Below are 16,567 nucleotides of genomic sequence, written 5' to 3'. Positions count from 1 at the left end.
TGACGATAACGGAGAGTACAAAGGAGAAAAGAGTCCGCTCTCGAACAGGACCAGTCCTCTTTCTCGAACCTGCTGGACCGGATGCTGTATCCCCGAGGTAATTCTCTGGTAGGAGTGCGTGGAGGGAACGGGGAAGAGAGAGGAGGTGAAAGAGCCCTCCGGAAAGCGAAAGAGGGAGAGAGCGAAGAAAAGGTTCCTTAATTCGCGGTCGGGCCGACCCGGGGCCTCGATTCCCGAGAGATTCGTTTGCATCGCGGGACTCGGTGGTATTTAAGCCCGAACGGGCTGCGAGATCGCGGCCATGATACTCTCTTTTCTCTCTCTCCCTCTCGCCCTACCTACCTACCTCTCATCGAATCTTGCATGAAAGTGCAAAAGAGAAAGAGAACGTAGTAGAGCAACGCGAGACGGGAGCAAAAAGAGAGAAAGAAAGCCAGCGAGAAGATCCGGAGGTTGAGGCGGTAGCCGAGGAGGAGGATGAGGGAGGAGAGAAAGAGAGCCGATAGGACGGAGAGAGAGTTACAAACGAGAGCCCGTCAGCCAAGCGCAAATTAATTCAACGCACAGCTCTCCTTCCTTCTGTCTCCCTCCTACGACCTTCATCTACCCTGCTCCCTCAGTCAGTCGACACCGCCGCCCTGTCGCTTTCCTCATAACTCTGCTCTCGAAGATGCGAAAGGTACAACGAGAGAAAGAGAGAAAGAGAAAAAGAAAAAGAAAAAGAAAAAAGAGAGAGGATGTGAAAAGGAAACGATATGTGAGAAGGAGAGAAAAAAGAAGATGGTGCAAAAAGGAAACATACATTCGAGGAGCAACACAGGTGAGACGCCAGCCAACGTCGACCAAATACAAACAAAAGGAATTGCGATCGTAGCCGTGACGATCCTCGAAAACGACGTCGAAAGTGAGATCTCGTAGTCGCGCTATTCGAAGGAACGAGTGTTTCATCGTATACGCGGATGCTGTGCCGTCTGGGACCACATCCGGGACAGAGTCTGTGCTATAACATATACTATAATGTAAATAGTTATTGAGACTTATATAAGAGATATAATATTTTATCTGAGAATCTTTCGTATTCATTTTCCAGATATCTCTCGCGTGTACGATGAAATCTATGATAGATCAAGAAGTTGATTACAAAATTGTAGACGTCTCGAGATATAAAGCAATGTGTCAAAAAGTTAAAGTCAGTTAATGATCAGGAAATGATTATATCTCACATTAATGACTAGACTAGACTTGGATCTTTCACGCAAGATTAATAACATTCATAAATATGTTCATTGATACTTAAATAAAAGAACAAATAAATAAAAGAGCTTTGTTTTATTAATTGGAAGCACTGTTTATTTAATGGAATATATTAAAATTGTAATTGTGTTAAATTTTTCTTTCTTCTACTTTTTTTTTGATTAGTTAACGATTGTTGACGTGGTTCTGCGTGAAAAAATGATATTAGCTTAATATAGAAAAAAAAGTCTAATGTTCGGAACCTTCTCTCCCTCGAAAATCGAAATCGATCCGCATTCGACGTCGCGACGGCGCCCGTTTGGAAAAGGCGTTGAATAAGAGAAACGATGTGCTAATCGGCTCGTTTACAGTCACGTGCACGCCCACCGTCCGGCGGTGACGTTCGATTTGCATCGGCCACTTAACGGGTGTACATAATACATCTGCACTCGTCGGCGCCCGCCGATTGCCCCCTCTCCGTCTCGCTCCCTTCACCCGTACCTATCTACCCTTCACGGGTAGCCTGCCCGTCTCTGTTTTTCTCTCCCTCGTGTGCTTTTTCCTTCCTGTATTTCTCGCCCATATCCAACCCCTTTCCCCTCGCGCGCTCTCTACCGCGTCTATCTCGCCTTTTCTCCCCTTCAAGGCTGCCCATCCTCCGTTTCCCTGTTTTATCTCCCTCTGGATAGCGCACTCCCTCACTCGCGTCGACTCTCACACGAACCCCCTCACTCGAGAGAGCATTTCCACCCTGCCGCGGCAGTTCTGGGCGGCGACGGCGGCGGCAGAGGAGGAAAAGCGAGTCGCAGAGCCAAGGACGAGGGCGAGTATGGCGGAGGCCAGAGGGCAAGGGTGAGAGAGCCGGCAGCTCTACCTTAACAAGTAACAAGGGTGGAGAATTAATGAGAGAGGGCGCTCGGGCGGACACTTGTGGCTACCGTCCGACCCCGGCTATCAAACCGAGGTACCGCGGAGTCACGAAAAACCCTCGAATTTAACCCATCTTCTCCCGCCGACTCTAGTGGTTGAGGAAAAAAAAAACAGGGAAAAAATTTTCCGTTCCCGACTTCGCAGCGAAATTTTTGGGATACGATATAACGAATCGCCGACACGTGTACGCGCCGCATAAGAAGAAGTTAGGAGGTTTCATGCGAGACCCAGGTTCTTACTTGTTCGCTTTCGGAATTTTAAAGAAAATTGTTCGACACACGTATTATGAAAATTTTAGAAAGAGGTGGGATCAGTTTTCTAAAAAAGATATATCAGAACGATATTGCAACAAGTCGAATTGTGAGCGACGGATATTCCTTGAATCAACGATTATGATCAACGATTATGATACATATACAGGATCTTCAAAAAGTCTGGAAACGCTAAAATATTTCGAAAACGATCAATTTTAGCGAAAAATATATAAGAGCAAAGTTGTAGGACTTCAAAAAATTTACCTAACTGATCATAAAAAATTGACCTTGGATGGAGTCTGCAAGGTCATATGAAGTTGAATTTTTTAAACAGGACCCTCCTCTTTTAATAACAAAACTCGTGTCCTTTATTTAAAAAATTAACAGGCTTAGCAAAAATCACAATTTCTCTTTATTTAGCTTAGAAAAAGTAAAACTTACGCGACAGATATTACAAGATATGTACAAATTTTTCTGAAGATATGTTAAGAACGCTGCGTATTCTTTCCGGAAGAGATTCTGACCGTTTTGTTGCACGGGCATGTGGCAACTGACGAGTAAGCTTACACGCACACGTTAGCGATGTTCGCCGTCAGCGACGTCGCGACGCGTAACGTGAATTTTAATTAAAGCAATTAAGCGTGTGTCCATAGTTAGCTAGTCGCATTATCCAAAACGCGCGAGCCGGCTCGGTTCAAAAACGCAACAGCGATGTGTCACACGAAAGGGTGGACATCTGGCCTATCTGCACCGTCCTCTCCACTACTCTGCGTCCCCTTGTCCTGCTGTCGCTACCCCACGCGCACCCCCACGCTAATTTCTACTTACCCGCATAGTGGCGACCGTGCCTTTATTTTAATTAACACTCAGTGGATTAGTCACCCCGGTGTGCCGGCTCGAAGCTGTTTTCGCGACCCTCCAACTGGCGAATACCGAGGGTAAATTGGAACATTTTTTACATAAGCATGATTACTGACTATACTTAGATTAACTATAGTTTTCCAATTATGAAAGATGTCAATTCGTACAGTTATATTTACATTAAAAATCTGCAATTTTATATAATTTTTATGACTAAATCCTAATAAAAGATTGTATTAACGTTCGAAAACGTGAATTCAACGAATATTTAACTTTTTATTCAAACGCGACAGATTGGATATTATGATCGACGATCGCTTCGTGCGAAAGTAAAATGAATAACGTAGAAAAACTTTCTAATTAAAATATAAAATCATTATGCTTCGGTAGTCTAAAGACTTAGGACGGAATATAAGAGATCTTCTGGTTCGAGGTAATATTTTTCGCAATAAATTTATTTATAATTTTTCAGCATATTAACATCTTTCTAATATGATATCCGGATTGAAAATCAAAATTTTTTAAATTTACTTGTCAATTTCATTTCATTTGTGATATTATTGCAGTAGTTTAATTGCGTTCGTAAGTCCGGAAAACCAATTCGGCGCGCAGTTCGAAAGACTACAAATATATATAGTATATATGTACATATATAATTTACATTGAATTATTTAAAGCATTAAAGATCCAGTATCAACCATTATAGGCTTTAATATTCTTACTTATTGTGTATTCATTAATGATGTCCTAATGATCGTCAATTAGTTGTAAGTGCCAGACATTCTCAAAGTGATATCTTCTAAACCGATTATCAGTATGTATGTAAGTGTGTGAAAATCTTCTCATTTATTTGTTTCTAGAAGTAGAGAGATTGAAGGAGCGACAAAGAAAAGAAATCGAAAACTGAAAGAAGTGTTTCAGCGATGAGATGGGGGCGCAAAACTGGATGCCGATGCAAGGAACGAACATCGGTGGGCCGGAGAGCTCGCTCGTTTCGTATCGTAAAAATCGAATGTTTCCACGGCGTAGGCGAGAGAGCAAGTGAGAGAGAGATGAAGAGAGAGAGAGAGAGAGAGAGAGAGAGAGAGAGAGAGACAGAGAGAGAGAGAAAGGGAGCTCGGCGGAGGCACCTTTACGTTCGCAGACGTGACTCCAACGCCGGCTGCGGAAATATATGGGGCCGTAACGGTCGCCGCTGCCACGGGAAGCTCAAGCGGAGGAACTGAACGAGGAACTGAAGTAGTGGCTAGAAAAGGATGGAAGATGACGACGACGACGACGACGACGATGGGAGGATGGGAGTTCGGAACGAGGGAAACGAGAGCGTTGCGGAGAACGCGAAGCTGGCTCTCTGGCAAAAGCTGGGATGGGGAGAAAGAGTGAGACAGAGAATTAGAAGGGGAGAGAGAGAGAGAGAGAGAGAGAGAGAGGACGAGAGAGTTATGGAAGCATCAGAGGAACGGATAAGCCGCCCACAATGTAAGAGGGAGAAAGAAGGAAGAACAAGAGAGGACTGGAATAGAACGAAACGGAACGTGGATATACCCTCCCGTCGCTGCCATCACCGACGCCGACGCCGCCGACGCCTCGCTGCTTGTCCGTTGGCTCACGGGACCCTCCCGGCTGGCTCCGCGACAGCCCTCGCGACCCTGTTATTTGCATACGCTGACCTCCTTTACCGATTTCCATGGTCAAACAGAAGCTTCCCGCGGACGGGATTTTTATTTCCGTCGACTGCTACTAGCCTTTTTACGACCAGCTATAGATCGACACTAACTCTAGTACGATTCTAACTTGAAAATGACGAGGAAGACACGGAGTTTTTGCGTGAAGATATGCACATTCTTAGTAAAAGACCGAGCTTTAGAAAGTAACTAATTGACTAGACTAATTGCAATTAAAAACTATAAACAAATACGTATTCTAATAATTTTTTTCACTATATAGATACTACATATATATGGTTTATCTGAAAAGACTCTGCTAATGTTATAATTATTATGTTAATAATTATTTAACTAATAATAAAATTTATCGCATTGGTAATACCTACACGAAAAGAAATTAAAGATTATGCTGAAGTATCTAAAAATTATATATACATATATAGACCTAAAAGTAATTTTGTTAAATCATCAAAAATTATGTGGAATATTTGAATTGATGATTTGATAAAATATCAAAACTTTTTGCAACATTGCTCATCATGCTTGAGTATCTTATACTACTATTTTGATGATTTAACAAAATTATTTTTAGATGTATATCTAGCTAAATTTTTAAATATTTCAGCAAAATCATTGCCCGTGTGAGTTAAACTTCACTAAGAAACATGGTTTGATTATATCAATAAAACGTATATATTATAGTTGAATGCATTTTGATGAAATCAAGTGGAATTTTCATCATGATGTTCATTATAATGAGGACTTATGTTGATGTTTTATAATTAGAATGTTTCACAGACTTAACTATATGGATTTAATCAGTATTTTCCAATTTATAAAACCTCTAATTATATTCAGTAGAAACTCGCCGAGAACAGTGACATGCGACATCACCATGAGGTAAACGCAGCGAAAGTTATCTCATAATTCTCATAATTCAAAATCACACGGGATGAAATAAAAGATGCAGATATATGTGATTTTTTACTATCCCTAAAATTAAGTTTGAAGACAAAAATAAATGAAAAATGTATTTTAACAACAGAATTTTTGATTCTATTTTTAATTCCTAGAAGTTAGGTATTTCTACATAATTCGCAAATCGTAATTCGCAAACGCAGTATACAGACTAAAGATTTGCGTTTATTTTTTCATTGTATGCAATTGATTTTCATCTGTGGGTATATATATGTACAGTCGTGGACAAAATGATTGCAACACTTTTTTTAAATGAGTTTCGAAGTGCAACCTGCTCACCGAGCGATTGGTTCTTAGTTATGGATTTATAGGTAAAAATCAATTGCTCAGTGAGCAGGCCACATTCCTAAATAATTGAAAAAAAACTGTTGCAACCATTCCACGACTGTACATACCTATTTTGCGGTGATCGTTATTATGCGTCAGCATTTGCGAACTACGTTTTGCGATTTGCGAATCGTGTAGAAGCACCCTTATCCCGATCTACATAAGACGCAGAACGCGGGTCACAAAACTAGAAACTAACGTATTTTAATTATAATATGGTTATAGAACACGCAGAAAGTTGAGTGAACTTCAACTTTCACCCTTTCTTATTTCTTACGTCCTATGGTTTGCCTATTACTAATCTTCACTTGCGACCTGCGTTCTGCGTCTTAAGCCGGTTCTACATTAGTTGCAAGCTGATCGCAAGTTTGTTATTAACAGCCAATATAAAGCGTTAATTTCAAAATGCAAGCTTCAGATTGATTGTCGCAACAAACTTGTGATCAGCTTGCAACTAATGTAGAACCGGCTTTATGTAGATCGGATTTAAGGCACAAAAAGCGAGTTACAGGGCGCAAGCTTATTGCATCAACCAATCCGATAAGTCAATTTTAAAAGTGATGCTTCGAGATTGGCTGACTCAAGAAGCATGCAATCTGCGACTCGCGTTCTGCGTCTTACGTAGATCGATCGAGCTTTACACATATTACGTACTGCTCTTGGGGAATTTCTACTGAATATAATTAGAAATGTTATAAATACTGATTTAATCCGTATAGTTAAATCTATGGAACGTTTATAATAATATTTCAGGTTGCATCTTATCAGAAACATCAAAACTTGTGTGGAATTATGTGCACATTAGCTAATTGTAGCAACGATCAAGAACCAATCGACAAGAAATTCTGGTAAATATAACAGAAAAAAATTAATTACAATCATCTTGTAATTCCTACAAGAATTCTGATTCGTTCAGACATTTTCAAACAGACACACTGATTGAATCAACCAGATTTCCGAATTAAAGCAATCAGATTTTTTTTCGGTTTATAAAACAGTAAAACAAATATTTTAGAAAATAGACAATTTTTTTCGCATCATAATAAAGATGAAGAAATATATGTAAGCAACAACAATATATCTATGTTACATTCCGTTATAGCATTAAATTCGCCCATAATTATAATATAAAGTTCGCACTTTTAATCGAACCGGGTTCCGGGGCTAATAATTTCGTCAGACCACCACCAGCGTCAGCAGCTTCCATTTATTTACGGGACGCGTGGCGGGGCCAGCGAATGGCGAACCGTTTTATACGCGCGCGGAGAGCCGGAGAGAAGTCTCGTTCAGAATCAGGCCGAGTCGCCGGTACACGCTCATTGTCCTGGGTACGAACAATGAGTTACCGGCGCCTTTATCGTCGCGGCGCCGCAAGACGCTCCGTAACGAGACAGCGCGATGGGAATACGAGATTGTCGCGTGCGTTTCTGCCCGCGTGTCTTCGCACACGTACACAATCGTCCGCGCGTGCGCGCGCACACGCACACACACACACTGTAGTCAGCTTTTTGGCAGTCGCACGATACCTCATATTCGCCTCGTCGCCCTTTGTTGGCGGGGAAAATCGTCGTAAGCTGAATGCTCGCGACAATAAAGGATCCGTACGTATGTACACGCGGTTAGGGACTCTATTGCTTCGCGTATTGCATAACACATACGAACTGTATGTGTACGCACACGTACACACACTTGCGCGTGTATATAAGCGCGACGTGATGCTTTTATAAGTCTTTCTCGTGCATTTCGTTATAAATAAGCGTTCTCAGAGTATGAATCAGGCAATGACATTTCTTTATTAATACTGTGAGAAAGGATTCTGCATTATTCCAAAATGGAAAAAATTGTTTAAGTCAAATTGATTGAAACTGTGATAGTTTGTAGCTTGTTTGTAGACGTTGATAAAAAATTTCAAGATGGGCATATTTTGCTATAACGCAATTTGAAAATTGCTATTTTTAGTCTAATCAGACTGAAAAGTATTTTTGTAGTCTACCGGTTTTTAATGATATTAGATATTTATATATGTGTCTATGCGTAATAATATCAGACATATCAATAGAATATAAGTATCACACAGTTATATCCACACCATTCCCTCTCTTCATGTACATTTACAGAGGCATAAATTTATTCAATAGTAAATAGAAAGTGTATATACGTGTTTAACTATATGTATAAATGCTTATAATAGATCTGTTTTCTATGATTAAATCAATGTACACTTTTGGATCTTAAAGTGAAATATGTTTGATATTTGTCGAAAGCGAGAAAAAGACTTCTAGTGCAGAAACAGAAAACAGACCAATAGTTTAAAAAAACTAATGGTGTACTGTTATAAAGAGATATTTTTTAGAAGTATCTCTAATTAGATCCAAAATAGTAACTTTAATTCATGTGATGCTACAGCAAAATCTGTTCATTTTTATGGACAGTTATAGCTGTATTTATGAACACATTTTTTTATCAGTATCTCATAAGTAAAATGTCATGGCTAATTTAATTGATAATAAAACTTTTTCCATATAACTAATGCGTTCTTTTGTAAAATCTTATCAATTTCACGCTTTATTTTGATCGAAAAGATTGACTTTTCAATTCGAAGTAATCTTGTAAACGAGAATTTGAAAGGACATAATATATATATCACATAATTTTCCTCGAAAAACTTATTAAGCTGAAACCTACTTGAGGAAAACTATCATTAACTTTGTTTATCTATTTATTTAAATTATAGATTACCCACATGTGTGGACTCTTCAAGTTTTTCTCTGCTTCCAAAATTCACTTTTTACAGTTTACGGTACGAACGTGTCGCAATTAATATCTCATTCTGTCTCAATGCAACTCACGTCGACTAACGCCGCTGCATTAATTGATATTTGAAAGTTCGGTGAAAGTGTGTGACCACTCTAAATCATGCATGCCGATCGCCATGTCGTTAAAGAGCATTTAAAGCACGTACGTGCATAGTAAAGCCGGATTCCTACTACGCGAGCGAGCGCAAACAAGCGCGAAATAACTCTTTAATGAACGAATGTCGCTGTATTGGCGGTGACGTTCATTCATGTTTGTTCGCGCTCGCTTACATAGTTTAGTTTAACGATATCAAAAACGAATTGACGATAACGAAAAAAAAGACTGAGATCGATCGTAGGATTCCTAATCGCCTACGGCGATAGTGCACATTTTCCGCGATTACATTTATCTTAAGATACATTAAAAAAATATATATTTTTTACACTGTCCGCCATTTTTTTTGTCCGCTTCGCTAATTGGTTGCTGCTTCCGCTGCTTGACGCTGTAATATGAATGCACCTTCACTCACGCGTTCGGAGCTTTCGGTTACGGCTCATTTTGTCGCGTTAACGCAACAAGCTCACGAGTGAACATCGATGTATGAGGCTTCGTATACACGGATGCCAGGACTCGTCCAGGACGTGTCTGGACATCGAGCGGCTTGCTAATGCGAGCCCCGAGCGCGGTGCAGAAAATGAGCGTATGCATATGCGCCGCGGTGCACAACGCCGAGAAAATCGAGAGCTCTTGCGGTGGAAGGTTTAACAGAAAGTGGCATACGTAAAAAAGAGAATATTCATGCAAAATTTACTATCAAGGAGGATAACAAGCGTTGCTCAATGTTATACGCGAAGTATGATGTAGGAGGTGAAAAAAAGGGATAACATCGTTAAGTATCTGTCGATATGATTGCGGTCGAAATGGGACGCGGGAGAATTGGCTCTTATGGAAGACACGAGAAATATGGGAACGCAAAGAATACACGGAAAAGTTTTTGAGAAAGGAAAGGTGCACCGCTTGATCGTATATACAGGAAAAGTTCTTTGTGAAATGTTGAAGCACCGAAGCGTTTTGATGGAAAAATGTTTTCTCTCGTGTGATCCCTTGTTTAAAATCACGGCTTTGAAAGTCTTGATCTGAATATCAGTGCGATCTTCTTTCTATGTATGTGTGCGAAAGACTAATTATCTTGATATTAGGTTTAGATCTGAGGGGGCAATTAAATAGCGACAATAGAATTTTATGTGAGAATGAAGATGTAATAAAAGCATGGATACGAATTTAGTTCGCGATACGAAAATAATGCGAATCAATCTCTATAGAAAATTATAATAAAAGAATCACAGAAGATGAGAAAGAAGACTCACGATAACATTGCACGATGGTATAAAAAAAGCACAAATTATTAAAGTTACAGCATCAAAAAAAGCACAAGTAATTAAGTTATAGAAATTATCATAGAATTTTTTTTTAGAAAGGAGGAAACAATTTTTAATATCCACAAAAGGATATTGCGAATGTTATCAATTATCTTTTTCGTACTTTTACCGGTATTCACATATACAATGCGATTTTAGTGGGTGTTGGTGAAAATTCAACATTAACATTTCTTCTTTAGCAAATTATTAATTATAATTTAACGAATATTCATGCTATCTTATTTTTTTAATAGATTCTACTTTTTATCATCTAATTATGACAATATCGCCAAGCAATGAAGCGTTTGTCAAACCGCAATGATGCGACGAATAAATAGATAATTATGATGCACGAATGACTGTACCCACCATCCTCTGCACATTATTCCTCTGCCAACTGCTGCTCCCTCGATCTAGCCATCCACTCACTCACCAATCGATCGAAAAAAAAACCGTAGCTAATTACCGCCATCGCACATCGATTAATAATGCGACACGATTCATCTGCACGGCATTTGACTCGGTACTCCCGTGCATTCACACACGTACGCATGTTCAACTTCCAACATGTAGAAAATACGCTGCAACATTTTTATACCGATGATCAAGTATCAATTTAAGAAAATCTAACTTACATATTTATGACGCGGTACAATACAAGTATATTTTATAGCCTGTATTCAGAACGCGCTTACAACGATGTTAGCACGCTAACATGCTATAATTTACGTTACGCATACTATACAATTTCAGAGGTAAAAGCGCGCTTTTATCGATAAAAGCGCGTTCTAAATACGGGCCTATAAGTATAACCATCCATTTGCAATCTAAGTCTTTTTTATACAAGCGAATCGATATCTGTATCTGTAAGAAATTTGTATCTTTAAGGGAACGTTGGATTGATGGCTGAACTTGATCGAGGTCGATAGTACAGACCTTTTTAAATTTCAAATTTGATAATAGTGATATCTTTCATTCATTTCCTATATTTATTATATGTATATCGTTGTGTCTCACTCAAACGCATTCATCTGTTCTTATCTAACATGTTGCAATGCATCTCTTGTAAAATTGAACACCTACTACTAGACACAATTATTGCTTTGTTTATCATTCCGAGTCTTCGCTCAGCGTTCGTGTACACGTCATTTGCAGATCGATATAATTCTTTCTTTTGAAGCTTTTAATCTTAGTTTTATAAACTCAGTATTATTTGTGTATGTAATGCGCTTAATGCTGCACTGTCGTTTGGTCCATACGAACTATGAAACTTTTGTATTAAGGAACCATCTACGTCAGGTGACAGCTCTACGAATTGAAAAAATGGAAATTTTTAACTTTTTCTTTCTATTTTAGTATGAAGTCTATTGCAGCATTAATTTTGCATCTACTTTAATCCTGTAAAAGGATGTTTGATTCCGTAAATTTGGATTCATATCGATCTGCAAAATCCTGATAATTTGGCCACTTCAGTATTCTTTTAAAGGAAAATAAATTTGTTGCTTAATATTATCGTAATTGGATAATGAAAAATAAGTAGAATCTATTTTAAAAAACTAAAATATCATGATTTCGTATTTTGCAATTAGTAGGCTACTAAATAAATAAGAAACGTTAATAAATGTTTAATTAAAATGTGAAATTTTTATTTTAAAAAATTGCCACTAAAATCGCATTCTTCGAAATAAAATCGAGATCTTTTACTGGTAAGTTATACATTTTTAAACAAATTTTAATTTTAATTTATTTTTCTTTATTTTTGCTTAAATTTCAATTTTTATCAAATAAAGGTTTTAACACTGTGAAAAAACTATTTGATAATTATAGTAACAGACGTATTAAAAAGTAATTCTAAATTTTTCCACATTTTTTTTAAATCGAAATAGAACAGGAAAAAGATTTGAGATAGAAAAAAAACCTAGATTGCAACGGAGGATTAATACAAGTATATAATAATCAAACGATATGCTCTTGCTACTATTAATATACTTTACATAAGATACACTTCTCTTGACATTCCCATATGCATTTTGATATGATATATATTACATACCATGCAATCGTCACGGATCACAGCCGAGAGACGCGCACATTGATTTACCCGACAGTTATTCGATGTTCTGTCACGAAGCCTTCATGCGACATTATCGAAACGTAAGTGAGCACAGACACGTATTTTTTCTAAAAAGTGAGCGGTAGTCACGGGCCAATGTTACGATGACTTTGACTCTGCCACAATCTGCCACAAACGCGCAATGTTCATTAGTAAAATATTAACAATTTGCATGTGATTATGTAACGACGATTCTTTTTAGAATTTGAGACAAAAATGATAGAGACAGAAGAAAAAAATAAAGGAGATTGTGTAAAAATAGCCAATTTTAACCTTGAACGGACATCAAAAATACAGTTATTATCTTTAAAGTCCATATATTCATAAAAGAAAACTTATTTATTCAAGGAAGCTTGGGAAATCTTTTCAAAATCATAAAATAAATTGTTCGAATGCTTTACAAAAAACTCATTTTGTTTCTAATGACAGATTTCAAAACAACAATGTGTTTACATTTAACACATATTGGACCATTAAATACTGTAAGAATACACTATTAGAGAGATTCGCAAATAAATAAATATACAGGATGTTTCATTTTAACTTTTTACACCAAAATATCTTGAAATGTATAAAAGATACAAAAAAATATTTAAAACAAAAGTTCGAAACAGGAACATAAGAAAATTGATTTGGGTGGCGCCACCAAGGTTAGATCAAGATCACTTCCAATTTTTTTAAATAAAACTTTCCATTTTTCATGAATATATTCTTATAGCACACCTTAAAAGCTTTCCAAACACTAGAATAAAATATTTTTTCTTGAAGATTTTTTTCGAATTATAAGACTTGTAAGTTACAATACCATCAGTTACCCAAGGTGTTCGACCAATGGCAACCTCTTGAATTATTTAGGATCATGACCTGTATAACATTTGTCAAGATCAAGGCCATTGAAGGTTATTCCTCTTATTTTCATTTTTATATAAAAACGAAAATAAGAGAAACAGTCTCCTACGAAATGTTTGGAAAAATACACAATGCGTGTTAGGTCGGTAACTCTAGCATTCCCTTAAAGACATTATTTTGTTCTAAGCTAAATTAAATAAATAATAAAAATGATGTGTCTGTCAAATATACAAGACTCTAACTTTATTATAATTTTATTCGTTTTACATATTTCTTTTATTATGCGTAATAACTAATTTAGATTTATGAGGATGCTGTGAAGGCGTCGTAAGTTTTATCAATTGAATACAATAATTTTAAATTTAAACCAATTTTTCGTATATGACTTTTTCGGATCTGCATAAGAACACAATATATCGTAACTATTTTATAGACATATTGTAAAAAAATCTGCACTATATATATCTGATCGTATGCTAGTACTATCCACAAATTGTAACTGCACTTTAAGAGTATACTGAGCTAATTTAATATATACTATAGCATATCACAGTACGTATTTCGAATATTCCGCAAATTTTACGCAATATAGTTTTTTGATATCTCGCGAAATATTCTTAGAATTAATATGTGCTGTTAAAGTTACAATCTTTGTTTTTTTTTCTAGCTATTATGCAGTGTCGCCACATTTTTATAAGTAGTGTCTTAAATAATAGGTAAATAGGAAATGGATGTTACTTGTAATGCTTTTTTTATCATTACTTAGTTATAATAATTTGATAATAACATTGCAAATTTTTTATGATGGTAATGGTAATATTAGCGAGTTAGAAAAGTCAGTCATTACTAAAGAAAGTAACTTTTTATTTGTAACTAATTACTTGTAACAGAAAAAGTAACTCGCCGATGCGATTCTTTATTACTTTTTTAAATTATATTTTAATATTATAAATATTCTTTTAGTTTTTAATTTATAACAAGTTTAGCAATATTGCATACAGTCTGTCTATGGCCTATTACTACATGTTATTTTATTTATTATGATCAGTATTTACAATCTTAAGAAGTCATGAATCAATCAGAGAGCTGTATTAGCGTCTTAAGACATTACTTAAAACAGTCTTGAAATAAGAACTAAGTACGAATACCGCCCTATTGATAAAAACTACTGTATGCTGTCATCTAACGATATATCACTCGAATTTTATATCGCGCGCAATCGATATTTTTAACGTGTTGATATAACATTTTTATCTAATGAAATTGTTTGTAATATATTTATCTTCTGCCGCACAATGACTTTTTTATCGACATGTGATAATTATGCTAACTCTACAAAATTAGTATAATTATCACATGTCGATAAAATTCATTGCGCGGCAGAAGATAAACATGTGATCATAATACTAACTATATATTTTCAATAACGATCTATTATCTGTCACAATTATAGGTTATTGAAAATATGTATAAAGTATGATGACATTCATATACAGATTTATCAGATAATTCTATTTTCTGCTTCGTATATTTCCTCTTGTCAACGCGTTCCTATATCAGTAATTTTTATCTTTATTTTTCAGATTTAGACAAATGTCCGAAGCAAGTCTTAAGGATAATGACGTCACAAGAACATTAGATAGTTTTTATAACATAAATCCGGATACGGTGAACGCTAAATAAGTCATCCTTTTCTTTATTAGTTGTTAAAAAGAGAATAACCTAACCTTTGCATAATAGGTTGTTTTCTGTTCTTACACAAGGATTGCACTGAACTGAACTAGTATAATCCAAAACTGACGAGTGTAAGGAATAAAAAATGTTTTAGTGCAAGATAAAAATGGCGTCCATTGTTTACATGGAAGTATTAGATTCGTGTGATAGAAATGAATGCAATTCCATTAAAAGAAATTCTTAATTAAAGATAATGATAATACAAAATGTTTTTATATGTAGGCTTGCTATTATTTATATATATTTATCATTTTATTACTCATAAATTTTCGGATAATTATTTAGAAGATGCCCCTCATTTTCAATTTTAATAAAATTATCGCTCATTTGTCGCATTTATGCATGAAACGAAAGAATCTGGCAGTAAAATGTATGTGTAAAACACATGTCTTCGAAATTATAAAGAAACAGTTATAGAAATGAAGTTTAAAATTGTGTGTCCAATAAAATCCGGTTATAAAATTACAAATTATACATATAAAAATGTATATCGCAAAGTAAAAAGTTATTATAAGGTTTAAAATTTGAATATTAAAAAACAGTTAAAATTACACATCGAACGGTCGGGATATAAAATAAAAAGTACCTGATGATTAGTAGTGATCTATTTGAGTGAGAGTAACATTTGATAATCGAAAAATTGAGATCCTGTCCTGTCCTTCTTTAAGGAGAAAATCGGCAGCTGGTAACCTGTTGTAAAATCAATGTAATTACTTGTAACCATGATTAAGGGAAATTAAAAAATTCATTATCTTTTAGGTCGTGCTGAATAATTTAAAAATATATAACGAGCTATTAAATCAATACAAGTTACAGTTATAATTATCACTGTAACGACAAGTAATTGTAGTACTAAAACTATGCGTGATGAACTTTGTGACAATTGTTGAACAACATATAAACCTGGCTTTCTGTTACTTGATCATACAAAAACCTCTCACTCAATCTTCTACACAAGATACAATCATCTACTATAAAAACATCGCAATCACCTAATCAAGTTTATCCTCGATTATCTAGTCTTGATTATAATCAGAAACAAACTCCAATAATTGTTGAAAGTAAACCTATTGGTTGGACTCGTATTCTAAAAAAATAAAAAAACATATAATGTAAGATTGTACATATAATATAAGATTGTCATTTATTGCTCTCATTTACCTTAAAAAGATTATACAAATATTTAAATTTAAATAAATAGTAGCCACGTTTTGATATACACTGCTAGTATTGAAAATCTATAATTATACATAATATATTAACTATAGATTTTTGAAAATTTATAGTTTTCATTATGTATAATTATACAACGTTTTCTCCTAGCTGCACATTATTGCCCACTAATGCAACACTCAATGGAAAGCAACTAGTGTCTCTAGCTTGCGAGCGTTGTAAGTGCCAAATGAA

At 35.9% G+C, this 16,567-nt stretch overlaps 1 long non-coding RNA gene across 3 annotated transcripts; it reads right to left on the bottom strand.

Moving 5' to 3' along the window:
• Window positions 1-3,682: 3,682 nt before the first annotated feature.
• Window positions 3,683-16,485, bottom strand: LOC105149786 (uncharacterized). Of its 3 annotated transcripts, XR_015546815.1 has the most exons (5): window positions 16,322-16,485; window positions 16,153-16,247; window positions 15,747-15,850; window positions 12,518-12,703; window positions 3,683-11,045 (listed from the first exon to the last, which is right to left on the bottom strand). It is a non-coding gene; the product is annotated as an uncharacterized LOC105149786 (long non-coding RNA). The 3 variants fall into 3 exon arrangements; XR_015546813.1 differs by having other exon boundaries at window positions 15,747-16,247; XR_015546814.1 differs by lacking the exon at window positions 3,683-11,045 and having other exon boundaries at window positions 12,436-12,703; window positions 15,747-16,247.
• Between the last annotated feature and the right edge of the window lie 82 nt (window positions 16,486-16,567).

Source organism: Acromyrmex echinatior, chromosome 11 (assembly GCF_024713525.1).
Source record: "Acromyrmex echinatior isolate Ae372 chromosome 11, ASM2471352v2, whole genome shotgun sequence".
NCBI lineage: Eukaryota > Metazoa > Arthropoda > Insecta > Hymenoptera > Formicidae > Acromyrmex > Acromyrmex echinatior.
Note: the sequence above shows the minus strand (reverse complement) of the source record. Positions and strands in the feature narration are given on the sequence as shown.